The sequence below is a fragment of the Tachypleus tridentatus genome, chromosome 8 (genome assembly GCF_004210375.1).
Source record: "Tachypleus tridentatus isolate NWPU-2018 chromosome 8, ASM421037v1, whole genome shotgun sequence".
Taxonomy (NCBI): domain Eukaryota; kingdom Metazoa; phylum Arthropoda; class Merostomata; order Xiphosura; family Limulidae; genus Tachypleus; species Tachypleus tridentatus.
Window position 1 is genome coordinate 31,520,623 of NC_134832.1, and position 26,662 is coordinate 31,547,284.

The following is a 26,662-nucleotide window of genomic DNA, read 5'->3' on the forward strand; positions in this document are numbered from 1 at the left end:
TTTGATAGCATTATTATATAGTTTAGTTGTATATTGTTATATGACTTAAAAAAACAATACTTTTTATAAACTGATTTTTATTTTAGGTAAAAAAATGATTAATTTTTTATAGCAGATACGATCTTTATTTATTTATATTTCTTACGTTTGTTTGTTTGAATTTCGTACAAAGCTACTCGAGGGCTATCTGTGCTAGCCGTCCCTAATTTAGCAGTGTAAGACTAGAGGGAAGGCAGCTAGTCATCACCACCCACCACCAACTCTTGGGCTACTCTTTTACCAACGAATAGTGGGATTGACCGTGACATTGTAACGTCCCCACGGCTGAAAGGGCGAGCATGTTTGGAGCGACGGGGATGCAAACCCGTGACCCTCAGATTACGAGTCGCACGCCTCAACACGCTTGGCCATGCTGGGCCTTTTTTCTTACGTATATTGTATGATGTGTTTCTACGATGTAATAGCCATAACTGTTGTGTGATTGGCTCGCTAACAAATGCAGTTTTGTTATCAGAAACAATCTAGTTGCTTTCTAACTCGATGACTGGACTAGGCTGTAATTATTTCTTGTAAAAGCGTAATTTGATGTATATTTTTGAGTCATTTTCGTTTTAATTATCTTGATAAACTTTATTTCGTTCAACAGCGGTAACTAAAGTTCCCACTTAATCCTGTTTAAAATGTCACGTAAAGCGCCAGTACTGAAAATATTTAAAACAAAGTTTGTTTTTACTCCCATATATAATTTTTCATCCTAATCTATTGCCCAGTGGTTAGGGCGTTCGACTTGCAATCTGAGGATAAGAGATTCAAGTCCCCGTCGCACCAAACATGCCCTTTTAGCCATGGGGTGTTATAATGTATCGGTTAATCCCACTATTCGTTGGTAGAAGAATAGCCCAACAGTTGGCGGTAGGTGGTGATGACTAGCTGCCTTCCCTCTAGTTTTTCACTGCTCAATTAGGGAAGGCGAGCGCAGATAGCCCAAGTGTAGCTTTGCTCGAAATTCAAAAATAAGAAACAAACAAACATAATCCATTGGCTCATTTAATTCAAGCAAGGTTGAGGAGAGGGGTCTGGCAGTTGGTATATTTGACTTGTGTAAGTACGATTGAGGCGTTTAAAACAAAGTGGTAGTTTGTATAATAATTCAGCTTCTTTTTTATTTATAATTGTGCACTGACTGTAGAAAAATTAAAATATCTTTATCTCTATTTATTCGCAAAATACGTCGTGTTTGAATTTCTTTCGAAATAAACTTGATATACAGGGATGAATAAAACAATACACGTAATTATAATTAATAATTTTTGCCACATTATATGTTTAACGCTACTCTCGGTTATTATTGAATTATAAGACTTGTAGGCCTACTGTAATATAAGATGGCTACCGCATTTTCATGGATTCATAAAGAAATTTCTTACCGAAATATTCGTTACGAAAAAAATCATCAGAAGTTAATAAATAAGATGAAAAATGGGCCTAATAATTTAATGCCTCTGGGGTCCGGTTATGGTTTTATTTCCCCTGTATGTCGTGGTTTTTCTGTTATGTTTTATTTGTAATAACAAGCGTGATTTTTTTTTATGCAGTAAGTCAATGATTTTTAACGAGTATAATTTAAGTTCTTTACTCGCTAATAGGCAAATATACAATACGTACATGTTAATTGAAAGTTGATTTTTGGATTTTTAGTCGCATTTAAAGTCAAGACAAATAACTGGCTACTTTTTCACGATTATAAGGATGTACTGAAAAGTTTTTAAAAATTATATAATAATTATTAACGTGCTATATACTCTTTATCAGCTCTGCTGTATTCTGACCTAAAAGTTGATGCCCTCTGCTAGTACAGCGGTAAGTTTCCGGATTTATAACGCTAAAATCAGGGGTTCGATTCCCCTCGGTGGGCTCAACAGATAGCCCGATGTGACTTTACAGACACAAAGTTCATTGTTGTAATTCCGACTCGATTGTACTTTACGTGTTCACGGTTTCACGTTTTTTTCAGAAAATTACTTTTTTTTTTTTCCTGACGTTTTATTTAACCATGCTTGCGTTTTCGCACTTAAGTGGGTCGTAATCGCATACACATTGCAAACAGCATGTTGCTCTGATGAGGTATGCACTGGAGCTTAAAATTGTTGTAGAGTTGTCAAGTAAGATACGATAAAGAAATTCAAAGTATGGGTTCGTTACTTTTCGAAGTTTGATTGAGTTCACTAAAATGGAGTCAATATACAAACTTTATAAAAACTGGTATCTTTAATGAATGAAAACAAAAAAGGATGTTTTTAGTGGGTGTATTCGATTGTTATAATGCCCTTGGCCAAATCAACTAACAAAAGTAAATATACCCCACGATTTAAAAAATCGCGAAACCATACATTCCCGACATCAGCAGAAAAAAATAAAAATAGGGAAAAACTAGTAATAAAATATAACATTCCAGTTAATACCAAATTTATTCAAAAACCAGGCACAAAACTAAGGTCTATACTGTGTAAAAACTACACTGACAAACACCACACCAACATTATTTATAAAATACAATGTGATAACTGCCACGACTTCTATATTGGAGAAAGAAGTAGAAAAATGGAAACCAGATTCAAAGAACACAAAAAATCACCCTCGCACGTTTTCAAACACTGCAAATTAAGTAAACACAACATAACCATAGAAAACAACCAAATACTAAATAAACAAACATGAATGCAAAATTAAAGGAGCCATACAACTTAAGTACAAGGTTTTGTAGTTTGTTATATCTTGGGATTTATTATTGTTTCTTGGTGTAGGTGTGCACGTATAATTTTTTTCATGTTTGTTGGAGGAAACGTGTTCATGTTGATGAAGTGTTGTTTTATTTTGTTGATTTGTCGGGTGACCATAGTTTGGTGACTGTTTATTTGGTTTCTTAATATGTTGGGTTTTTGTTTTCTTTTATATACTGAGTCCCAGCGAATGTATAATTTAGTATGGGTGATTTTTCTGTGGATTTCTGGTTTGAATTGGGTATCACTTCTAGTGATCTTGAGGTTAAGAAATGCTATTTGGTTAGTTTTTCAGGTTCACAGGTGAACTAAAATTTGGGATTATCGAGTTAACGTGATTGAAAGAACCTAAGTGTGTGTTTTGTAGATGTGAAACCAGGAATTGTATCGTCAATATATCTGTACTAGTTTAGTAATAAAAGAATAAGTCTTCACAAGTGAGTTAAGTGAAAAGTAAATCTTGCATACTTTAAATTGTTTCAAATCTTCCTCAAATGTGATACTTTAGCCAAAGTTACCCAACAAGGGAGATTCTAGCTTTTAATAAATGAAAAAAAAAAAAACTATGACGAGATGATAATAATGATGCACTTACCACACTTGTATGACGGGGAACCCCTCTTATGAAAACCCAACAAATTATATGAATTGCTATCATGAGTTATCTTTCGTGCACAATAACACGGTTAAGTGCCCGTTAGTGAACATACTAACCGATTAGTTAGTTAATATATATTATTGTTCTGTATCACACTGGCCTATTTGTATGTAGAGCCTGCGTGATGAGCAGATTACTCTTTCCGCACATGGTGAACATTTAACCTTATAAATTAACTGACATACGTAATTATGTATTAGCGCGTAATATGATATGATTGTTGATAATTTATTCTCACACTTAACACACCACACTTCCCCTACAACTTCTGTTTTCGTTCATTTCTTTATAGGTTGTAAATGTATGTTCTCGTTCAGGCTTTTATTAGGCCCTGCAACACTGGTTATACTATATAAAAAAAGTATTTTTTCTTATTCCTAGGCAGAATATGTTATTTCCCAATTGCTTATGCATAAAGTAAATAGAAAACTTACAATAATTTTCCAGAACTTTCCATAGTGATATATGTATACAAGAGCTCACCACTTCAGTTTAGTTCTAGCTACCTTAAGTGAACACGTAGACCTATCTGATTTTATCAGAGATGGCATCAAGAAGCTGCAAGCATTTTCCAGACGCATTCTGCTATGCATGTGGCCAATTTATCAAGATAAGAGCAAAAAAGTACTCTATGATAGCATCTGCTAAAATGTGTGAAACCTACAATGCATATTTTGGTATGATTGTCGGGGATAAAGACAAACCCTGGGCATCTCATTTTACCTGCGAGCACTGCAAGAAAACTCTAGAAGGTGAGACGGACAATTTTTGCTTGCTTGAATAGTAAGATTTTATATTATATAAATTTTAAACCTTTTAAATTTTAAATATCTATTGGACCTCCAGAAGGTGTTGTTCCCACCATTGCACATAATATTGGGTCTTATGAAACAATTTGTCACAGCTCTTGATAAGAAGTCTGCAGCCTTCAAGTACTTTTGACTTCTTCCCTAAGATGTCTGAGGCAAAGCTAGTTTCTTCGTTGGACCACAAATAAAGAAGATCCTGGAGTGCACAGAATTCCCCAAGAAGCTCAGTAGGAAGGAAAAAAGCTTGGGACAGCTTAGTTGCAGTGGTTTGGGGCTTCTTGGTCAACCACAAGGCCGAAAATTATGTGGAACTGGTTGAAGCTCTGGTGAAGAACTATGGCAAAATGGACTGCTGGATGTCCCTGAAAGTCCATATACTTGATGCTCATCTTGATAAATTCAAGGAAAACATGGGAACATACTCAGAGAAGTAAGGTGAGTACTTCTACCAAGATATACTGAACTTTGAACACCGCTACCAAGGAGCATATAACGAAAACATGATGGAAGACTATATTTGAGGGCTGATATGTGAAAGTGATTTACCTTACAGACGCAAATCTCGAAAAACTACTCACTTCTAAACATTTTTGTAAATCTTGGTTCATATGTTGTTTTATTCATACCTTATTATGTCAATGAAAATGTGCAAATTTGCCCGTTTTTACATAGAAAATAGGTCAATTTGTAAATTTCGTATTCCTAGTCACAAAAGCAAAGTTTGAAGGTAATAATGGCTATTTTCTGTACTTTTATAACATAAGTAATTAAAAAATAACACATACTATCCAGGAACAAAATTTATGTTACATAGCGTAATCAACACTATTATGAATAGTTTTTATATTTTCATGGTAAGTATGCTAAACGAGATATAAATTGGTGAAATTAAGATTTTTTAAAAGTTATCTACATATTTCTATGAACTTGTTTATTTCAGGTTTCATAGGTACGTGGCACCTTATAAACATATGTTGAAATGAGATGTAAAGTTAAAAAATATTAAATGACAAAACATGTTAATCAACCTAATTACAAGTGTTATAAAGTTTAAATAAATGTCATGTTTATAAACGTTTTCTGAGAAAAGTGCTCATAGAATTAACATGAATAAATAAAGTGTTATTTATTCCAACAGCCCTTATAAAGTAAACGTTGTTGGGAAACTAATTTTACTAATCAATTGAAATTATAAATGGAATTAAAAATGCATCGGCCGGGAATCGAACCCGGGCCGCCCGCGTGGCAGGCGAGCATTCTACCACTGAACCACCGATGCTGTCAAATATATTATTTACAAGTAATATAAAATATATAACAACATTTCCCTCTAATAAACTACCTACTATTTTATGCAAGTGTATTGCTAAGTATCCGTACTTTTCCATGCCAGTTTTCTCTCTACAAATGTGAACTCACCTTCGCTCTCTTTATTCCCTTGGTTTAATCATGCGTAATCTGTCCGAACGTTCATTTTTCTCGTTAAAAACCAAATACCGAAAGAGACATGAAAAATGTTGATGCCAAATTATAATTCGCAAGCAGGATATCCTACATTAAATTGTTAGGAATTATTCACATTTCAAAATGTGACGTAACTTTAAAAAAATGTAATTTCCCATGTGTTATTGGAGAAAAACTCTTAGAATGAGCTACACGCTCAACAACGTTGTGGGTGATTGTACGTAACTCAGAATGAAACACAAATGTATCTCATAACGGATGTTATGGGTATTAACACTTATTGATAAGGAGAGAACTACGTAACACAATTTACCTTTTTAAATACACGAAATAATTCAAAGCGATTGGTTAATTTAAACTCTTTTCCATCACTGGGGAGCAGTTATTTTTGCTTAACATTTGTTTTAACCTCTGAATATTAATTTATTTTTATTGTCGATCGGAATGTTCCATTTGTACTTCCAACAAATTTCAACTTGATGGATTAACTTATTTCAAGTATTCTTTACTCCAGACTCAACACAAAATGAGAGCGATTTATTGATAAGACCAGATTTTTGAAAATGATGTCAAGTCATGTAAAATCATTCTTAATTTTCAATAACGAAAAATTAATTCTGTTTATGAGTATTGGTTTAATACAATAATTTTTAAAGTAACACTCAATAGGTATTTGATTCACCATAATTCTTTGTAGGTCTGAACCACTTGAGACAACTATTTAAAAAAAAAAATTCATCACGACTTTCCAACAAATACCATTTCACCCTCAACGAGACAGATAGCAACACACTACATTGCATCTCTGACACGACCAAAGCTACTACTTTTCCAACATGCAATGGATGGGCAAAACTAGTTTGCACCTACAATCTTTTTTATATCTAATATATTGATACCTCAATTGGGGTTGAAGTTATCTATGCCAAGATAAAGTTGGGAGGTACTTCTTTCCACCTACTTTCTGGAATGAAATTTCCATTAACTTACTTATTGACTTCACCCAGATTAATTGTACAACTTCTGATGTTCTACTGACTAGCAAAATTTCCAGCCTTTCACTCATGTATCATTACAGTCACATACCATGTGTTACTAAGTGAATGGTAGTCTGAGTGAGAGTTGGCTGTTAAACCTGACAGACCAAACTAGTTAGAACAGCTGTATCCGTTTGTTTTTAGCCCTCCTGTGGCATTAAACAGAATGGTGTAAATACCAGTTGTTGCTGCCAAGAAACAATAAGCTGGTACGTCAATATTTGTACCTTTACACTCTCAAGTTTTTCGAAAAGCATGCTTTCGGAACTCTGGCGGTCATTGGTCAAACTTTAGTTGTCAGTGCAAACTTGAATTGTTTTGATGCAGTAGCAGCCACTGCTTTTTTTTTCTCATAACACAATTGTTAAGATTATCAGTGTGAAAGGGTGGCCTCTAATCCTCCTGAGGTCCAGATAATTTTTACCCATACAAGTATGATATTCTTATACCAAGTCAGCAGCAAAATTCCAGCTAGGTTATCATTATCACTACTGCATTTAGCCCTAGTTTCAATCACAGATTGAAATATCTACATGCATAGGAAATCCTGACCAGTCGAAGTCTACATGTTCCCCAGTAACAATCCCAGCTTGTTTTCAGTGGTTGTCAAACTGATGTAGAATCTGGAGATGAAATTTTTATGTTTTGGTTGGTAATTTTCAACTTACAAAATCAAAATCATTTTACACATTTCAGTGTAAGTTTAGAATAAGTTAACTACCTTGCTTTTTTCCATTTAATGAATTTTACAATAAAAGTGAATAGCATTTTTATATTACACATTTCTTCTAGGTTAATTACTACATAGTTAAGTAATTGCTAATCTTTTTCAAACAAAGGTTAAAGCATTGTAAAGATGTTAACACCCTTTTAATTCTAGCAAAGCATGATTACAATGAATTACTTGTCAATAGTATGAAGAACAAAATTTTAACACATATATCCAGTTCCTTAAGGATTTTCAAGAGTTAATGTGTAAAAAAACAATATTCCAACATCACCATGTTCATTACGTCCACAGTAAGACCTGTTTCACCAAATTCAAAGTCCTAAATTTTCACAAACTACTGTATAGAATCAATAAAATTCCAGTAATTTGATTTGTTGAGCACAAAGCTACACACTGGGCTATCTGTACTAAGTTTACCACAACAATGAACCCTAGTTTTTAGTGTTATACTGTCTTTGATAAGTCATATCACTCAGTCCATTTCTAAATTGTCAAAAGCTTTTGCACAATATTCAAGGATTTTATACACTAGGAACAGCAGAATTTGAATATTGGTAAACACAAACAATTCAATCATTTTTTCCAGAAGTCTCATTAATATACCATGTGATCATGTTTAGGTATTTGTATGTAATTCTAAGTCTAAATGTTTTAACACAAGACAGTTTTTCATTAACCTCTCAATGGTACTGACCTTTTTGTGCATTTTCTCCTCAAAATTAATTTTTAACCATGTGCATGTGCAGGTCAAAACATCATCAGCAAGTGATAACATTAGAAAACATATTACCTCCAACTCAAAATAATGCTATAAAAAATCAAACCAAGTTATGTGTCAAGACCCATGTATGTAACCAAGACAACTGTCTGGAGGGTCAGTTTATTATTACAAAAATGATTTCTCACCAAATACATTTACAACTTTTAAAAGTAAAATCCCTTTAATGAGTTGTAAAGGCATTTTATCACCATACAAGGATAACTGAAAATGAATAACACTAGTATGAAATAAGAGTTTGGTCTGGAATAGAACTCTTAACCAGTGCAGAATGTTGCAGTTCCATCAGAACCACGAATGTGGCCATCACTTCTTCCAACAACTGCACTAATACTTCCATCTTCAGGTCTTCCTTTAACCTTGAAAGACAAAAAAATTCTCTAATAGTACACAATAATGTCTTCAACCCAAAAAAATCAACAGAATGTACAGATTATCAAAAAGCTAGGTAACTTTGGAAATAAATACCAAGTGAAAGAACAAGTAGTACCTTTAAAATCACTTCAAAGACCATACTCCATGAAATCAAAAAATAAGTTTTAATGAGGAGTCATTCAATTATAAAAAAATATATACTGAAAAATAAGACGTTTTATCAACCTAAACAAAGGTATTCAGTTCTTTCCACAAAAGTGTCTGAAAGACATTAAAATATTAAGTTATAAAGTTCAGAGTACAGTTAAAAAGACTAGTTTTTACTTACAGAACGATTGTTGTAATCTACTTGGACCTTTCCCTCATCTTCCTCCTCTTTCGCTTCAACCTTCTCATACGTTTCTTACGCCACTGTAAGTTATTACATTCAAATAAAAACTTGATAACACTTAATGGAAACAATACAAAAACATTATGATATATATTAAAAAGTATGGTTTAAATCCATTGTGACAAACAGCTATCTAACATTAGCATCTTGGAAATATTAAATACTACTACAACAACCACTTAGTCCACACACATCAACTTTATGTATAAATTTAAGTAGAAAAGAAACCATTTTGGAATCAGTATTACCTTAATTATCACAAAATGTGATCCAATAATATATGATGAAAGTGATGGAATATATTTTAGAATGTCAATGAAAGTGTAGCCACAAAATGTTTATTAAACCCAGCCTATACCTTTAACACTGCAATTTCAATGAAAGATTTCCTATGCTATATAGAGTAACAAATATTCACAATTAAACTTTTTCTTTTGGTTAACCTACTTGTAATGTGCATCTCAAACAAAGAAGTTTATATACTGTTATAGAATTTTATATTTACAAGTGACACTTAAAGATAAAAATGAGGACAATGTTCCATTGCTTTTGTGGCATTAGTTATATTTCTTTCTCAAGCTCCACAGATGCATTTCACATCTAAACTTCCTAGTCATTGGACATTCCAAAATTTTAACAAGACATCTGCCAAAACTGTTACAGAATAAAAAGAAATGTATACTAAACTGTAGCCTGCCAGATTGGTTACCTCCACACTTATGGTTTTTTTTTTTAACGCACCTTTTAGGTAGTACTTCATTTTTAGCTGTGCCCTAGTGGCTCATAGAATGGTCCAGGTTTTCAAGTAAACTTTCAACTTATAACTCCATCTCTGGACTAATCTGAGATCTAATTATAGTTTTGAACTCAGGACCACCAAAACCCCTTTGATTGATGTATTTGACAATGCTTAAGTTAATTCACTCTAATCTTACCTAATAGAATTTCAATTTAAGGATATGTTGGTAGAGATCTTGACGGGCAATAAAAATAAAACGATGTACATGATAATTATTATTGCTAGCACACAAAATACAGCATATGAAAAAACATCACAGATTAATCCTACCTAAAAGAATTAAGTGCTGCAGTTATTTTTCCTTGTTTTTCATCCAACATAACACTAAATTTCTTGTGAAAAAACATACCAGGAATTCTCCAAGGTAAGTGTGCATCTAAAGCAAACCAGGCTTACCTTATATACACTATTTAACCCTTTAATTTTAATACTTCACTTTAAATAGGGTGGATTTATTTAGCAAAATAATTCCAAACAAATCAACATGAAGATACATGGATATTTTTCTGTTAATATTTTTACTTAAACTACAAATCTACCCTTTCATGTTAAGAGCCAATAAAGAAATTTTTTAGGTAATTCTCATAATTTGTCACCAACTATGCAAAATAAATAGAACGGATCACATTCAACAAGAAACTATTCTTTGAAAGACAAGATGATGTCTTGTTAACTGCTTAAAAAGAATAATTTTTTTTCATATTTACTATGCAATTGGAAATTGTGTTGAGCTGAATGCTCAACATTGTAAATAAATGCTCTATTCCAATAACAGAAAAAAAAGGAAGTAAAACTCTATTAAAAAAGTAATGAAAGAAATATAGAAATTTAAGAAAACAACAGTAATATGAACACCACTAGTTCAGTCTTGTGTAAATTATTTAAAAGATTTAATAATGGGCTGCAGTATAATCTAACTTATTTAAAATTAACTACCACTTAACCATTTCTTGGTAAACTTGTAATGAGAGATACAAGATTCTACATGGATAGAACATGTTATTGGTAACCAAGAAATCAAATCAGTCAATAAGAAAACACACTACATACATTTCTGTAATATACAAAATCAAGGTCAGAAACAGTGATATATTACCATACTTGTCCAAATACAGTTGACATTTCACTGCACTCCAAACACCTCTTAAAAAACTGACAGTGTTCTGAACGTAATATTTTCTAATTAAATGTAAAGTTACTTACAAATATTTCTATATCATGACTTAAAAGCGTGTTTGAGTGAAGCGAGTTAATATTTACTATTTTTTGATGACTGACATTGAACAGTATCCAGAAAATTTCAAAGTTGAAAAAAAACGATTTATTTTTACTTTTATTACTATAATACTAGTATTACAAATGTTTCAAACTTTACAAGCTACAACTTAAAACTAAAAGTTTATCTTATAAAAAGACTGCCGTTTTCCAAATCCACTCTTCTCCCAAATTTCCCAGCTTGAAGTAATACTTTTTGTTCATAAACTTATTTACTTAGCTATACATTAATAATAACGTAATTATCATTTCTCACTTACGTACATAACATTAATAAACGAAATGTACCATATAAAATCACCATATTTAAATTTGAAGTAGAGCATGCTTGAAAGTTAAAGTCGAATGGCAACTTATTAAGCCTTGAGAAATTTTATAAAACGTATACATACCTTCGCTCTCATTGTGAAAAGTGAAACCTGAAAAACAAAATAAATAAAATAATAAACACAAAATACTGTATTCAATATACTTTTAAGGATGTAAATTGATTTTATATTAATACGTTAGAGCCTCTCACAAACACTACCTTACCTAGGGTTCACCAGAAGAAAAGAGAGTAATTTCAAAAGTACGTGATCTTGCGAGAACTGCAAATGAAATATGACATTAGTGGAATTTTCGTATTTTACTAATAAAATAATTCCTTTTTTTAAAGTTAACGTGTAAATATTATTTCCCTAAAAAATATAATACTTGTAATTTGATTTTAAAAGTTTGATGTTTAGATAGCATTTGAAAGCTAATTACAGAACTTTTTTTTTTTTAAAGTAGAAACTAAATATTTAAACTACTGTTGTAATGTGTGCTATTGTTGTGCAAGGTTAAGAATATTTTGTAAAAATAATGCCAGTTTTAGTACACATTACGATAACGAATTTCTTTCTTTATTTTACAACGTTTGCTGTAGATTACGTTTACTTTTAAGCCTAACTTCATAAACTGTGTTTCTACACCAAAACAGAAATTAACATACGCCTAATTTACTAAAAAAACTATCAATTTATTTTTCAGTAATCGATCGATAACAAGTACGCTACCTAACTCACTGACTAATCGAATCACAAACAAATAAATGCAATACTGACAGCAAATTGAAAAACTCGATAATTAACTGATTCTGGATTTTATATTGCAATTTATATCCATATGCTTAATAAAATAACTGGATTATACAGAGGATTTAATTTTCGCAAAAGTTCTAAAGCTTTCGTCATGACGAAGTAGCATACTTCTAACATACAAACATCTAACTCAGAATATTAAAAAATATAGATTATAACATAAAAATATATATTTCAGTTGTACTTTGTACCAAAAACAATGTCAAAAATATTTAATAAAATTATGAGCTGGTAAATTATTTGAATTTGTATGACTGATAACACTATGTTATAATCAAACGAAATACTAAGCACACAGGCCCTTATACACAATTATGTATCATGTAGTATTATGCTCGTTTGAAAGTCATAGTGCCTTCTCTGCTTCTTTCGCACTAGTATTCCGTGTATAATTCACTTATAAATTTGTGTAGAGTTACCACAGTCATATACTGCTCTTCTAGTAAGTGTGGTCCTCATACTTCAAAATGTCCTCTCTTCCTTCTGTCAAAGTGGACTCAGGTTGGTTCAATTACTTTAGTATCATGCTTCGACAAAATAAATGATTCTTATTTTCTCCTTTTCTGTTGTTAGTGTTACTCTAACAAAAGTGTTAAGCCTATCACTTCTACCGCAGTTGTTTCGCGCCAAACTTTTTATTGGCAGTGACTTTTACACTCCTCTACTATTGCCTTTGTCTCTTTACTGTATTTCGCTGATCTCATACTATTTATATGTTTATTACTAAATCGTCTGCTTGCTATATTCTCAATATCAATGAGTTGCAAACACAACTTCCAATAACCGCTTGCTTTAACTCTCTTATAACAAAAACTAAACAATCGTACAATATTTATTCACGAAATGAACTAATTAATAATACCTACACTAAAAAGTCTTTTATATCATGACACATGGGAATATCATAATATGAGCAAACATCTTGTTAGGACAGTTACATTAATTGAATAGAGTAAGTCAAAGGTCTGCAAAGGCAAACTATTTCAGTGGTACAAATCATTTGTTATTGAATATATATTTACGTTTATTGTATTCAAACAACACACCAAAACACAAGATATTCTTTACTCAAAACAAACTATATTTATTAGATATAAATTTATCTCTACCATCAAAAATGTAATTTGTCAAAACTAAAGGGCAATCTTGTGCTTCACGCATGAAGCATATTTGTTATTGATATATTTTGTATTTTAATGCACGAAGTTTATAATAAAGACAGGGTTGTGTATTTAAAATAATTAAAAACAGTTAAGTGACCTACTTAAACTACTGATCTATAAGGTTAGAGTTCTGAACGAATCTGTAGGCCGCGTGGGGCGCCTCACTGATTGTGAGATTAAACCTAAGTGGATTAAACCTATTCCACAACACGTGATACCTATCAAACTTCTATAGTACAAAAGACATTTTGAGCCCAATAGTGTGATAAAAACAACAACATAATTAATTGATTGATCCTAACATAGACATAGACTTTGGCGACGTTTTCCAAATCCAGGTGGCCTGGTATGGCCAAGTAGTTATGGAGCTAGATTCGTAATCCGAAGGTCTCGGATTCGAATTCTCGTCGTCCTTTTAGCTAAGGAGGCGTGATAATGTGACGGTCAGTCCCACTATTCATTGGTGAAAGAATAGCGTAAGAGTTGGCGGTAGATGGTGATGAGTAGCTGCCTTCCATATAGTATTTCACTGCTAAATTAGGGATGGCTAGCATAGATATTCCTCGTGTAGTTTGTGCAAAATTAAAATCAAACAAACAAAACCCAGGTATCGAGAGTAAGTATTAAAACTCAACAGGGGTGACTGTACCTGTATTATAAGTGTCTATAAACAAATAAAAAAATTTACTCAAGACGTTTAACGTTTAACACAAAAACACTACTGTCTGAGATGGGATCTATTCCATAAATACTTTTTTCTCTGCAATGTATAGTATTATATATGCTTCTTTCTCTCTTTTTATATATATATATGGTGATGTCATCCGTATTTTCCTTTTCCTAATTTAATTTTTGCATGGCTTAAAGAAGATTCTTACATATGTATAAACGTTACTCTTTTAATAACATAGATACAGTTACGACAGAAAGTGTTTGTACTCCTGCGTCGTGAGTAGTTTTTTCCTCATAACTTAAAAGTATCACGATTAGGATAATGAAAGCATAGTGTATTATAAATATTATACCAACACATATCTATATCAATTTTTATGCAAATTGAACGACAAATAAACTGTTTATAAACGAATAACCAACATAGGAGAGGCAGAAAGTGTTCGTGCGTCTACTTTAATGGTCAGTTGTGTAGCCTTTCAGGTGAATTACTTGGCGCAATCTCTCCTCATCGCCCTCCATTCTTCTTTACAGAAGGCCTCCAACTCTTGCAAGCTTTTCGGATGACGCTGATGAACCAGGATTGCACATATTTTGATGTGTGCTTAGGGTCATTGTCATGCTGGAAGATTCAACGACTCCCAAGCCGCAAGTTTCGAGCATCATTCTTGATATAAGTGCCTAATATATCAACATACTCTTCTTTTTCGTGATTCCGTTGGCGTGGTGAAGGCTGCCTACACCAGAAGAGCTGATAAAACTCCATAGCATGATCAAGCCACCTCCGTGTTTAACTGTAGGAACGGTGTTCTTTAGAAGATTTCGTTCCCCCTTCTTACGGAAAATATTGCGAACATTACTGTGGCCGAAAAGCTCGATTTTAGTCTCGCCTGACCAAAGAATATTCTTCCAATAAGCAAAAGGTTTATCTACATGCTTTCTTGCATACCTCAATCATGCTTCTAAATGAACAAGCTTTAAATATGGAGTTCTACGAGGACGGCATGTTTTGAACCCAGAAGAGCGTAACATGTTCGTAACTGTAGTGATGCTTACTTCATATTTTTTGGATGCTTCAGTTGGCAATGATATTAATAAATATAAAAGAAAACATTAAAGCTGAATGTATGTATAAAATGAAGCTTTCTGATTAACATTGATCCCACCAAGTGAATCAACGGTAAAAATATAAATGCTTATTACTTTAAAAACTGAAGTAATAACAATACTTTAGCCTAAGTATAAACAAGGTCGTTTGTTTTTTTAAATTTCGCGCAAACCTACACGAGAGCTATCTACACTAGCCGTCCTTAATTTGGCAGTGTAAATCTAGAGAGAAGGCAACGAGTCATCACCGCCGATTCTTGAGCCTTTTACCAACGAATAGTGGGAGTAACCGTTACTTTATAATACCCCCACAACTGAGAGGACGAGCGTGTTTGGTGCGACGTGGATTGGAATCCGCGACTCTCGGATTGCGAGCCGAGCTCCCGAACCACCTATTCATGCCGAGCCACCTCTTGAGAGAATAACAATAATGAAGAATACAAATTTTGCTTGTATTGAAATATTTTAAAGGTAATTAGAACGTGTATTAAAAGCCTTATACCTTGTTTTAGGCAGATGTGTCTGTTTCGAGCTATTAGATATATTAATACGAAATACTGAAATATGTTTGTGTATATATATATATACGTCGTTAATAATTTTACTACACTTTTATATTCACTTATTTTGTTGTTAATTATACAGCAACGACTCACTGGAACGATTGTTCCAGTCCTGAACTTTAGTATTCTCTTGAGCGAACCTTCGTAGAAACATCATCTCACCACTGAAATTATGTCAGAGAAGGAATATTCATTGCCCTTTATTATGTACTACACTTTTTTTATAATGCACTAAGGTACATGTTGAGGGGTAAGTGCTTATTTCAAACGAAAGCCCTCAGTAACACAGTGATGCACTTATACTTCTAGATACCGGGTGGGCAGAGCATAAATAGCTCTTTGTGTAGCTTTGTGCACAATAACAAAACAAACATTTCAAACAAAAAAAGGTCACTGCAGAGATCGTATCTCGAACTTTAACGTTATATAGTCTAATGTTTAATGCTAAGCTACTGGTTGGAGGGGACAATATTGAGAAAGAAAATGAATAAAGACTACTTTTGTCATTTAATACTATTTGTATCTACTGATTTTTATGTTTAAATCTTTTACTTTTCATTTTGCATAGAAAGTTCACATATAATCAGACACAATATTCCAAAATCTGGTTTTAAAAAGAATACGCAAATCAGAAAGTTACGTGACAACCACGGTTGATATAAACTTGCCTCGAAACTGAATGTATCATAAATACATTTTGACATCGTTTGGCATTACATAATAATATGAACACTGATCGATTTTGGGAAAACTGTGTGACAACTTTTTCTGACACAAATTGTTCGTATTCTCAGATCATAAAGCTGTGTTTAGATTAGAAATTTAAAATTTCCATCGTGGGTATATTTCTTGTAGTTAATATTACTGGAAAAAAGAATATAAATGAACGTGCAGTACCTGGACCATCTAAAAGTAGATTTACAAGAAATCTTACACCAGTATGGAATTTTGTAGCATGTGAGAATCCAAGGGCAAAAATGTCCCTAATAAAAGCCATCTATGCGTGACAGTGCTCAACTTGACCAAGTGGGATTTTAACCTAGAAATGAGGTCAACATGATATATTTTCCCGAAGATAAGGCTTTCAGTCATACCTCCTATTCAATTATCATCTACCTTGAGCAGCTGGATGAAATGGGTATTCATGCTATTCTGTATGAAGACATACAGTCATGTGAAAAAGTTACACACCCTGTGAAAGCCTGGGTATTTTTATAACATTTTTGGATATATAGATATTTAATCTCAATGTTAACAATACTGAGAGATTATAGGTATATAACTTAACAATTAAAACTGAAGAAAAGACTTTTCAAGATCTGTAAATGTAATTCTACAAAAATGCATATTCTAACTGAGGAAAAGTTAGGACACCCTACCACCTAATAGCTAGTGTTACCCCATTTGGCTGAAAAAACTACAGTGAGATGCTTCTTGTAGCCATATACCAGTCTCTGACATCGGTCTGAAGAATGTTTGCCCCACTCCTCAATGCAGAATTCTTTCAGCTATGAGATGTTTGAGGGGTTTCTTGCATGTACAACCCGTTTCAAGTCACCCCACAGCAACTCAATGGGATTAAGATCTGGGCTTTGACTCGGCCATTCCAGAACTCTCCATTTCTTAGTTTTCAGCCAGCCCTTGGTGGATTTACTGGTATGTTTTGGGTCATTGTCGCGTTGCAGGGTCCAGTTCTGCTTCAGCTTTAATTTTCTTACAGATGGTCTCACATGATCCTCAAGCACCCTCTGATACACAGCAGAATTCATGGTGGATTCTATGGTTGTGAGCTGTCCAGGTCCTGCCACAGCAAAGCAGCCCCAAATCATGACACTTCCACCTCCATGCTTCACAGTTGGTGTGAGGTTCCTTTCCTGGAATGCTGTATTTGGTTTACACCAAACATGTCCTCTGTTCTGGTGTCCAAATAATTCAATTCTGGACTCATCTGTCCAAAGAACATTATTCCAGAAGTTCTGGTCTTTGTCTACATTCTCTCTGGCAAACTTCAGTCTGATCTTGATGCTTCTCTTAGAGAGCAAAGGTTTCTTACTTGCACACCTCCCATGCAAGTTAAACTTGTGCAGTCTCTTTCTGATTGTAGAGGCATGCACTTTCACATCAAAAGTAGCCATGATAGGGTGTTTGGAGACATTTTCAGCATCTTGCGGCCTGTTCTTGGGGTAAACTTGCTTGGACGACCAGAACTGGGCATGTTGACAGTTGTTTTGAAAGCCCTCCACGTGTTGACTATTTTCCGGAGAGTAGAATGGGTGATTTCAAAATCTTTTTAAATCCCTTACCAGACTCATAAGCTGCTGCAATTTTCTTTCTGAAGGCCTCAGACAGCTCTTTTGCTCTCACCATGGTTCTCACTGCCACTTCAACAGTCAGGAGCACACCAAACTAAATGTCTGAGGTTTAAACAGGGCAAGCCTCATTAAAAATGCTGAGTAACGATCTTCTAATCATGTGCACCTGGTGTGATACACCTGTGTGTGAGTTGAGCCATTTTAAGTGGGAATAATTGTAGGGGTGTCCTAACTTTTCCTCAGTTAGAATATGCATTTTTGTAGAATTACATTTACAGAAGATCGTGAAAAGTCTTTTCTTCAGTTTTAATTGTTTAGTTATATTCCTATAATCTCTCAGTATTGTTAACATTGAAATTAAATATATATATATATCCAAAAATGTTACAAAAATACACAGGCTTTCATTGGGTGTCCTAACGTTTTCACATGACTGTACAAGCCAACACACCGAGCACAGTGCCTATGGATTTCTATGTGATTGGACTGTTGAAATGGGCGCTGAGAAACCATTATCTTGGTATAATAGATAGATTTGGAAAGTATCAGAGAGAGAGATCGTATGCATTGACATTTATATCCTTACGTCAGGGAATTTTTCAATGGAAATCGCACTGCAGGGCTATTTTCAAGATGCACGGTCGTCAGATAAAGTATGTCTAGGTATGGCAACATGAACTTTAAAGATATGTCGAGACTTCTGTATGTTTCATAGAAATAGATTTTATTGGGTATTCACAGATCGTTGGGAGACAATATCTCGAAAAATAGCCACATCAGTCATGTAGACATTTAGATAAATTTAAATACTTCGTCTTTCTTACAATTTAATATATATACAAAAACTGATCGTTTGGGTTGAGAAAATATTTTACATAGAAGAGCGAACAACGTTTCGACCTTCTTCGGTCATCGTCAGGTTCACTAAGAAAGAGGTAACTGACCGAAGCTGACCACATGTTTGGAAGGGGTTGTGTAACTGAGTGTTGGAATGTCGAGGGCGCTGTTAGATGTTTGAATATATAATTTTATTTTATTATATTAATATAGGTATAAAGGCGTTCCTTTATATTGGTTTATTTTGGGTTTAAGTTGTTGTATAAGTAAGACTTCTTTAATTTTGCGTTTGTTTATGTTTGTTTCTCTATTTAGTATTTCAGTGTTTTTCATGCTTATGTTGTGTTTATTTGACTTGCAGTGTTCGAAAACGTGTGAAGGTGACTTTTTATGTTCTTTGAACCTGGTTTCCATTTTTCTACATGTTTCTCCAATATACTTGTTTCTCAAAGAAACAAATATTTCTCTACAAGTGGGTTTTCTCGACATCACTGATTTCTTACAGTTTGCTATTGGTGGATTGTTGATTCTCTCAGTCTTGTCACACTTTTATCAGTAGTCTTGTTTAAAGGACGTCCTCTGTGATCCAAAAGGCATTTGGTAGTGTTATTTTGGGCAAATAATTTCTCGTCGTATTTTTAAATATTTATCCAAATTTATTTACGTTATCATATATTGCAACAAGTGTTCGCTAGATGGCACTAAAATGTGTTTGTTTTGACCTCTATTGGATTTGTTCTAAGTTATATATCATAAACACTGGGAAAAAAGAATTCTTTATTGTCGTTTCATTGAAATAATACACACTTCTGGCCAAAATCTTAAGGCCAATGAACATAAAGAAAAAAATGCATTTTGCGTTGTTAGACTCAACCACTTATTTGAGTAGAGCTTCGAAAGATGAAAATAAGAAAAATAAAAATAAAAACCTTTTTTAGCATGTAATAGGGAAAATGTGAACACTATGAAATTAGTCTAAATACTAGCTGGTCAAAAGTTTAAGACTATACCAAAAAGAAGTCCTAAACAGGGTAGAAAATGCCCAACAAGTGGTCTCAGTAGTGAGTTGCACGGCCGTTATTGCGAATAACTACAAACATTCGCGTTGGTATGGTCGATATAAGCATTTGCAGAAGGTTGGCTGAAATGTTATTCCAAGTGGTGAATATGGCTTCACGAAGATCATGCACTGTTTGGAATTGACGTCCATTTCTAGAGACTTCCCTTGCCATCCAACCTCAAACATTTTCAGTGGGGTTCAGTTCGGGAGAACATACTGGATGGTCCAAAAGAATCACGTTATTCGCAATGAAAAGATCCTTTGTCCTGCGGGCATTGTGGATTGCAGCGTTGTTCTGCTGGAAAGATCCAGTCATTTCCACACAAGCGAGGGCCTTCAGTCAATAAGGATGCTCTCTCCAATATGCAAATGTAGCCAGCTGCTGTTTGACGCCCCTCCATAACCTGAAGCTCCATTGTTCCATGGAAGGAGAAAGCACCCCAGATCATGATGGAACCTCCTCCAGTGTGTCATGTAGAAAATGTCTCCAGTGGGATATCCTTATCGTGCCAGTGACATTGGAAGCCATCTGGACCATCCAGGTTAAATTTTTCTCATCAGAGAACAAAACCAATTTTCTACGTCCCTTGTTTGGTGCTTCTCAGCAAAGTTTAACCGAGATGTTTCGTGGTGTGGAAGGAGGCGTGGCCTTTGAAGACGTTTACGGTTTTTAAAGCCTTTCTATCGTAGATGCCGTCTTATTGTTCTTGAGCTGCATTCTGCGTCCGTAAGGGCCTTAACCTGGTTCGACGATCGGCTGGTGTCTTGTCGGACAACCCATCGAATCCTCTTGCTCACGCAGGCGAAATTGTCTTGGGCCGACCACTTGAAATTCTTGTTCCGTATCTCTCAGGATCTTTTAAGAAATTTGCAACAGCAGTTTTACTACGCCCAATCTCACCAGCGATGGCACGTTGAGAGAGACCTTGCTTTTGCAGCTCGACAATTCTGCCACGTTCAAACTGTCAACTTTTTAGCCTTTGTCATGTTTTTTACCCAATGTATCACGAGAGATGTCAGTGGGAGATGTTGACAACGTTAATGCTTGGACACATTTCCGATCGTATAATAATACCCTAAAATATAGAAGAGAATAGACTGATGAGTAATATTAGGCTAACGTTTGGTTTAGATCTAGGTGGGTATTAAAGTAACTTAGGTGGCGATAATATTCAAAGATGGTTTTTGTTTTCGAAATATTTTCATGGTGAGCGAAATCGAGAGTTTTAAAACTGCTTCATGTAATTTATGTATTTATTTGTTTTAAGACTTTTATGTCCCATGAAAAAGTACATAATTAAATTGCCTATGTTATATTAAAACGTTTCGCCGAGTCTGCATTTTTATCAATTTTTTTCATTGTAAATAACTGGCTATTCTATAGACTTTTAACATTTTGTGTGAAAGCTTTTAAATTTAGGTTAAATTTATGTTATTACAACTTGATTTTCTGTCATATTACGGTGAATGCTGTTTAATTTTCTAGTATTTTAAAAATAAAACATTTTTTGGGTATAGGTGGTTCTTGATGGTTGATGATATTTTTATGGTATGTTCAAATCTTCTTGGCAAGTTTGTTTGTTTTGGAATTTCGCACAAAGCAACTCGAGGGCTATCTGTGCTAGCCGTCCCTAATTTAGCAGTGTAAGACTAGAGGGAAGGCAGCTAGTCATCACCACCCACCGCCAACTCTTGGGCTACTCTTTTACCAACGTCCTCGCCCTTCGTTCAGTGAGTTTGTTTATTAAATTTCCCCCATCATCATAAAAGAAAAACAATCATACATTGTACTACCATAAAGTTTAGAAAAAATCCTAAATTACAATGAATTTTTCTTTTCTTACATTAAATTTTGTTTCTCAAAAAATCGTCTTCATTACTTTCTATAGATATGAGGTTAATGGCTTATTACTTTCTTAGCACACCATATAGTTTAATGGCATCATTTTGTATAACATGATGTTTTAAATTTTTAACAAAGTTTTAATGTGTTACCAAAAGATAGACAGTGGCTTTTATATATATATTAAATTACCTCTTCATCTTAAGGCTAGTAATAAACAATTTCTGATGGAAAGAAACCATAGTTTCAGTAACATACTCTTGTTGCCCAAATCTTTACCCATAACGTTCCAGCAGAAACTGTTGAACTAGACCCAAATTATCTGTTTCATGAAGCTGTCTTTCTCAAGTGGCTCTGTGATAAGTGGATGGTTACATAAATTCATCGGTATTTCACGTGTACCAAGACGTATTTTTCTAATTGCATAATATAACCTAGAAATTACGGTTTAAAGGTCGAAAGAAGATTATTTAAATATAATAATTAATTTGAGATGTCATCATTAGTTAAGACTAATGACAATACGGTTGGGAGAAATAAAGAAAAACATGTTTTACTTTTTAAAAAGTAATAATATAACTGACAAACTTCACGAAAACCTAATAAAAACATTGGATGGTTTTGAAACTCGACAAGAACTTCTAAACGTTTTCATCAAGATAAACGTGTGTATGAAGTAAAAGGTAAAGCGATGAAAAAAGTAGAATTCAAGACAGCTTTCGTAAACTTCGAAGTTTTACGTACGTATTTAAGACAACAATATCAGGTCATAGTTTTATCGCTAAGACACAGACAAACCAAAGCATTACCAAAATACAACTGGCTTTTATATACATTATTCCAAATATTATTCCAGAATGAATCCATAACTGTATTCCTGTTTTTCCAAATATGCAAAGAATTTGTTATAAATATAGTAATAAGTACATTTGAAAAATAATAATGAATTTTGCCGTTATAAATTACGGTAGTGATTTGAACGAGTGACTTCTAAATGAAAGTCGAGTGCCTTTTTAATTAATTTATTTATTTCGTCATATGTTGAGGACATGTGCATAAAACGGTACAAATAAAACAAATGAATATATTACAGTGATATAGATATTTACACCAAAACACTTTAGAAGCAAGAACAAAAACATAAAAATAATCTAAATACACACACTGAAGACTCTTAAGTGGTAAAGGTACACCATCACATCAAGTGATGTGGAATACTTTGAAACGCTTGCCTCAAATCCACTAGGTCGTCTACGACTATGCCGAGATCCTGGTGAATTTGAAGAACACTGTGACGAGTATAATCCTCATGAAAACGAGTTTTTCTTTGATCACAGTCCTGCATCATTCACTTCGATTATTAATTTTTACCGCACTGGAAAATTCCATTTGGTGGACGAACTTTGTGTGAGGGCGCTCACTGACGATTTTGATTACCGGATGTTAAAAGAAACTTGTATGGAGCCTTGCTGTATGAGCAAATACTATGAAAAAAATGAATCAATTTTTACTGACTTAGACGTTCAACGGTTTACTTTTAAAACAGAAGTTAAAACGTTTGAAGAAGAAAAGTATGCGCAATGAAAGCAGTTTATCTGGAACCTAATGGAAAGACCTGATACTTCAGTGGCTGCCAAAGTACGTTCATTTTTATTTATTCATGATATCACTACCAGATGAATACTGCATTCATTTTATTATCATTTTATCTTATATGAAGTCGTATAAATAAAGTACATTCATTACTAATTTGTTTGTTTCATTTGTCCCCCAATTACTTTCCCCCTTCCCACGTGGCACGTCCATAAGCTTGGGGACCTACAGCGCTAACTTTTAAGGTTTAATCCCTGAGAAGGAATTATCTAAGAATGTCCATTGTGCAGTTTTGTACTTAGTTAAAAGTAAACTATTTTCACATGCGTATGCATATTAATAACTTGAAAAAAAAATTTTGATTATATGTTAAACTTATGGCTTTATATATTGTAGAAAAGTACGTTCACCGTTTTGAATATCTTATCTCATGATGTTAGGACTATTCTCATGAGATTTGTTACTTCAGTATAAAATGATTCACAGTGACAAAAGACTTGGCATTAACTGAGCTCCTGTTACACTTTGTGGTTGAGAACTTTTCTAGACGTATTCGTTTGTTTTAGCGCGAGGCTACACAATGGGCTATCTGTATTTCGTATACTGATGAGAAATATCAGTATAATCCCTGTGATTATAGTCCCGGATTTTAGCATTCTAAGTCCAGAAGTATCGCTGACCTTCCCAATGTTAAAAGATCGATATAAGCACGCCTCAGGCCTTGATCGGACTTCTAGTACACTAAAATAACTTCGAAGCAGGTATAGTTGAATCTGCGAAAATAGATACATACATTATAGCCCCAGGGGGTATCGAAATCTTTAATTAATCAGGCCAAAGTCCAATAGCCTCCAAATATCCGTTTCTGTGCATATGTAAGTATTGGAAGTAAATGTTTAATGAGTAACAATGAATGGTTTTACATTCAGTCACTGTTCTCCTAACCCTTTTTAACCGAATTAATTTACAAAGTAAAAATCTCACGAATTTTCATGTTTTGTACAAAGCAAAACTTGCACGTTCCCTTACTGTAAAATCTGTATTTCAAGAAGCAGAAGAGCGTTACTGTTTATTTTGCTGGTTTTTCAAATTCAAACAAAATAACAAAATGGGTTCTGATCATCAGTTTTAGAAAGCACAAAACTCAGAAGGAATTGTTGTAGATGAACTATCGGGACATAGCACGAAACAGAAAGGACACCAAGTTAGTTACAAAATATATTATCATGCAACAATAACATGTTAGTTATCACCAGTAGATTCCATCAAGGAACATAAGGCCGCAATCGCTTGCGGATTCTTCAACAGATATTTAAGTGAGTAGGTTGTTAGCCCACTGCACCGAGCCGTCCCTAATGTAGTAGTGTAAGACTAGAGGGAAGGGAGCTAGCCATCACCACCCACCGCCAACTCTTGGGCTACTCTTTTACCAACGAATAGTGGGATTGACCGTAACATTATAACGCCCCCACGGCTGAAAGGGCGAGCATGTTTGGTGCGACGGGGATGCGAACCCGCGACCCTCAGATTACGAGTCACACGCTTGGCCATGCCATGCCCAACAATAACATGTGACATGGTAGAATTGTTACACGTCTTTAGTTTTCACCTAACAGTTCAGTGGGTGGGAGCCATGAGGGAAAAACTGGTGCTATGTCTACAGCGAGCTCTTCAAAGGGTCACCAGCTTTGGCAACATTATTTAATTTATCATACAATGATATACTATTCATTGGCAAATGAGTAGCTGATTGACCGTCACATTATAATGTCCCCACGATTGAAAGGGCAAGCTTGTTTGGTGGGACGGGGATTCAAACCCACGAACCCTCATGTCGGGTCCTTGAGGTTGTGTTTTGTGTTTTGTCCATCTTGAGGTCTGTATTTTGTGTTTGGTTCTTAAAATGAAAGGCATGCAAGGTACAGTTCAAATAGTTGAAACAGAGGATAGATGGAGCTCTCTAAATAAAATTATGGACCATCGTCCATCTATCATTTCTTCATCACTGCAAGGATGAGCTAAGCTAAAGGTATTTCTTACAAAAGTTAGTAAAACTTAATATTTGCATTTCCATGATTGTTATTTTACTTTTTTAAAGGATATCCATACCTATCTACAACTTGCCAAGGACAGGGGATGAATGAGTAAACTGAAAACATTATTGGATTTGGCACTTGATGTTTACCCTTAAAATAGATTTTTGATTGGTTGTCCATTGTTTTCATTCTATTCGGGTGCTACTGCTGCAATTATTCCTTATTTGTTATATTACAAAATGTACTTTTTATGATTTTTTTATAACGTATTTTTTATTAATTCTTACGTAACACAGGTTTGCGAATTAGAACTTTATAAAAGCTGTTTTCGTTTTAATAACGGATGTTTCGTAATTTAGCTATGCAGATTTCGAAAATAATATTCATTTTGTCTCTCATGTAAGAATTATTTACAAATCATAAAAGGAAAAACTCTTACTTGAATCAAATTATTATTTCGTTTACTCACAATGCACATTTTTTTATTATTATGTTTGGGCCACAGACCAATCGGCTACGCGAGCGTCTTATCGATTGCCAATATTTTGAGCGTTACAAAGTGTGACCCGATTTTAATGAAAGTAATTCACTTGTCTAAACATACATATGGCGTATTATGAAAAATCTGTACGCGACGAAGAAAATTGGTATCATTGTTGGATTCAGCGTACAAGAATTACTGTAAAACGTGAATATTTCAAGACAATAAAATCATCACAGGGCTGCGTAATTCGTGAATGTCTTAAACACATATACTTACATAAAGTGATAACAAGTATCGATTAGTGATTAGAATTTAACTTCTTCTTTAGATCATTGCCAGCTTTTCTGTATTCTTCATCCTGCGTATGTATGCTATCATCCATCACATATTTTAGGTACGATACCTTCCTTAAAGGAACAATATGATGAAGATGTCAATGAAGAAATTCCGCTACACAAAGAAAACAAAAAACTGGGTATGATTGAAATCACATGTGTGGTTTGGTTTAGTATAGAATATATCTTAAGATTATTTTCTGCACCAAACAAGGGGACGTTTTTAAAAAGTATACTAAACATCGTTGACCTCCTAGTTATTACCCCTTTCATCTTGTCTTCAATTCTTGTAGCTACAAATATTGTCCCTAAAGATTTTGAAAACATTCACGAAATTATCCTAATCTTCCGTGTGGCAAGGGTTATGAGAATTTTAAAACTGGCTCGACATTCAAGAGGTTTGCAAAGTTTGGGATATACAATGAAGAAAAGTATCC

General features: G+C 34.0%; 2 long non-coding RNA genes and 1 other non-coding gene across 7 annotated transcripts in view; all 3 read right to left on the reverse strand.

Annotated features, from left to right (window-relative positions):
* Window positions 1-5,455: 5,455 nt before the first annotated feature.
* Window positions 5,456-5,526, reverse strand: TRNAG-GCC (transfer RNA glycine (anticodon GCC)). The gene has a single exon. It is a non-coding gene; the product is annotated as a tRNA-Gly (tRNA).
* A 701-nt stretch (window positions 5,527-6,227) lies between these two features.
* The window catches only part of LOC143222101 (uncharacterized), a 49,133-nt gene continuing 28,698 nt past the window's right edge, over window positions 6,228-26,662 (reverse strand). Inside the window, exon 2 of the long non-coding RNA XR_013012035.1 lies at window positions 6,228-6,577. This is a non-coding gene — a long non-coding RNA (uncharacterized LOC143222101). The remainder of the gene's footprint in view (window positions 6,578-26,662) is intronic.
* LOC143222099 (uncharacterized) lies at window positions 8,307-12,654 on the reverse strand. Of its 5 annotated transcripts, none has more exons than XR_013012031.1 (5): window positions 12,640-12,654; window positions 11,631-11,686; window positions 11,489-11,515; window positions 8,960-9,042; window positions 8,307-8,615 (listed from the first exon to the last, which is right to left on the reverse strand). It is a non-coding gene; the product is annotated as an uncharacterized LOC143222099 (long non-coding RNA). The 5 variants fall into 5 exon arrangements; XR_013012033.1 differs by lacking the exon at window positions 12,640-12,654 and adding an exon at window positions 12,146-12,160; XR_013012030.1 differs by lacking the exon at window positions 12,640-12,654 and adding an exon at window positions 12,137-12,151.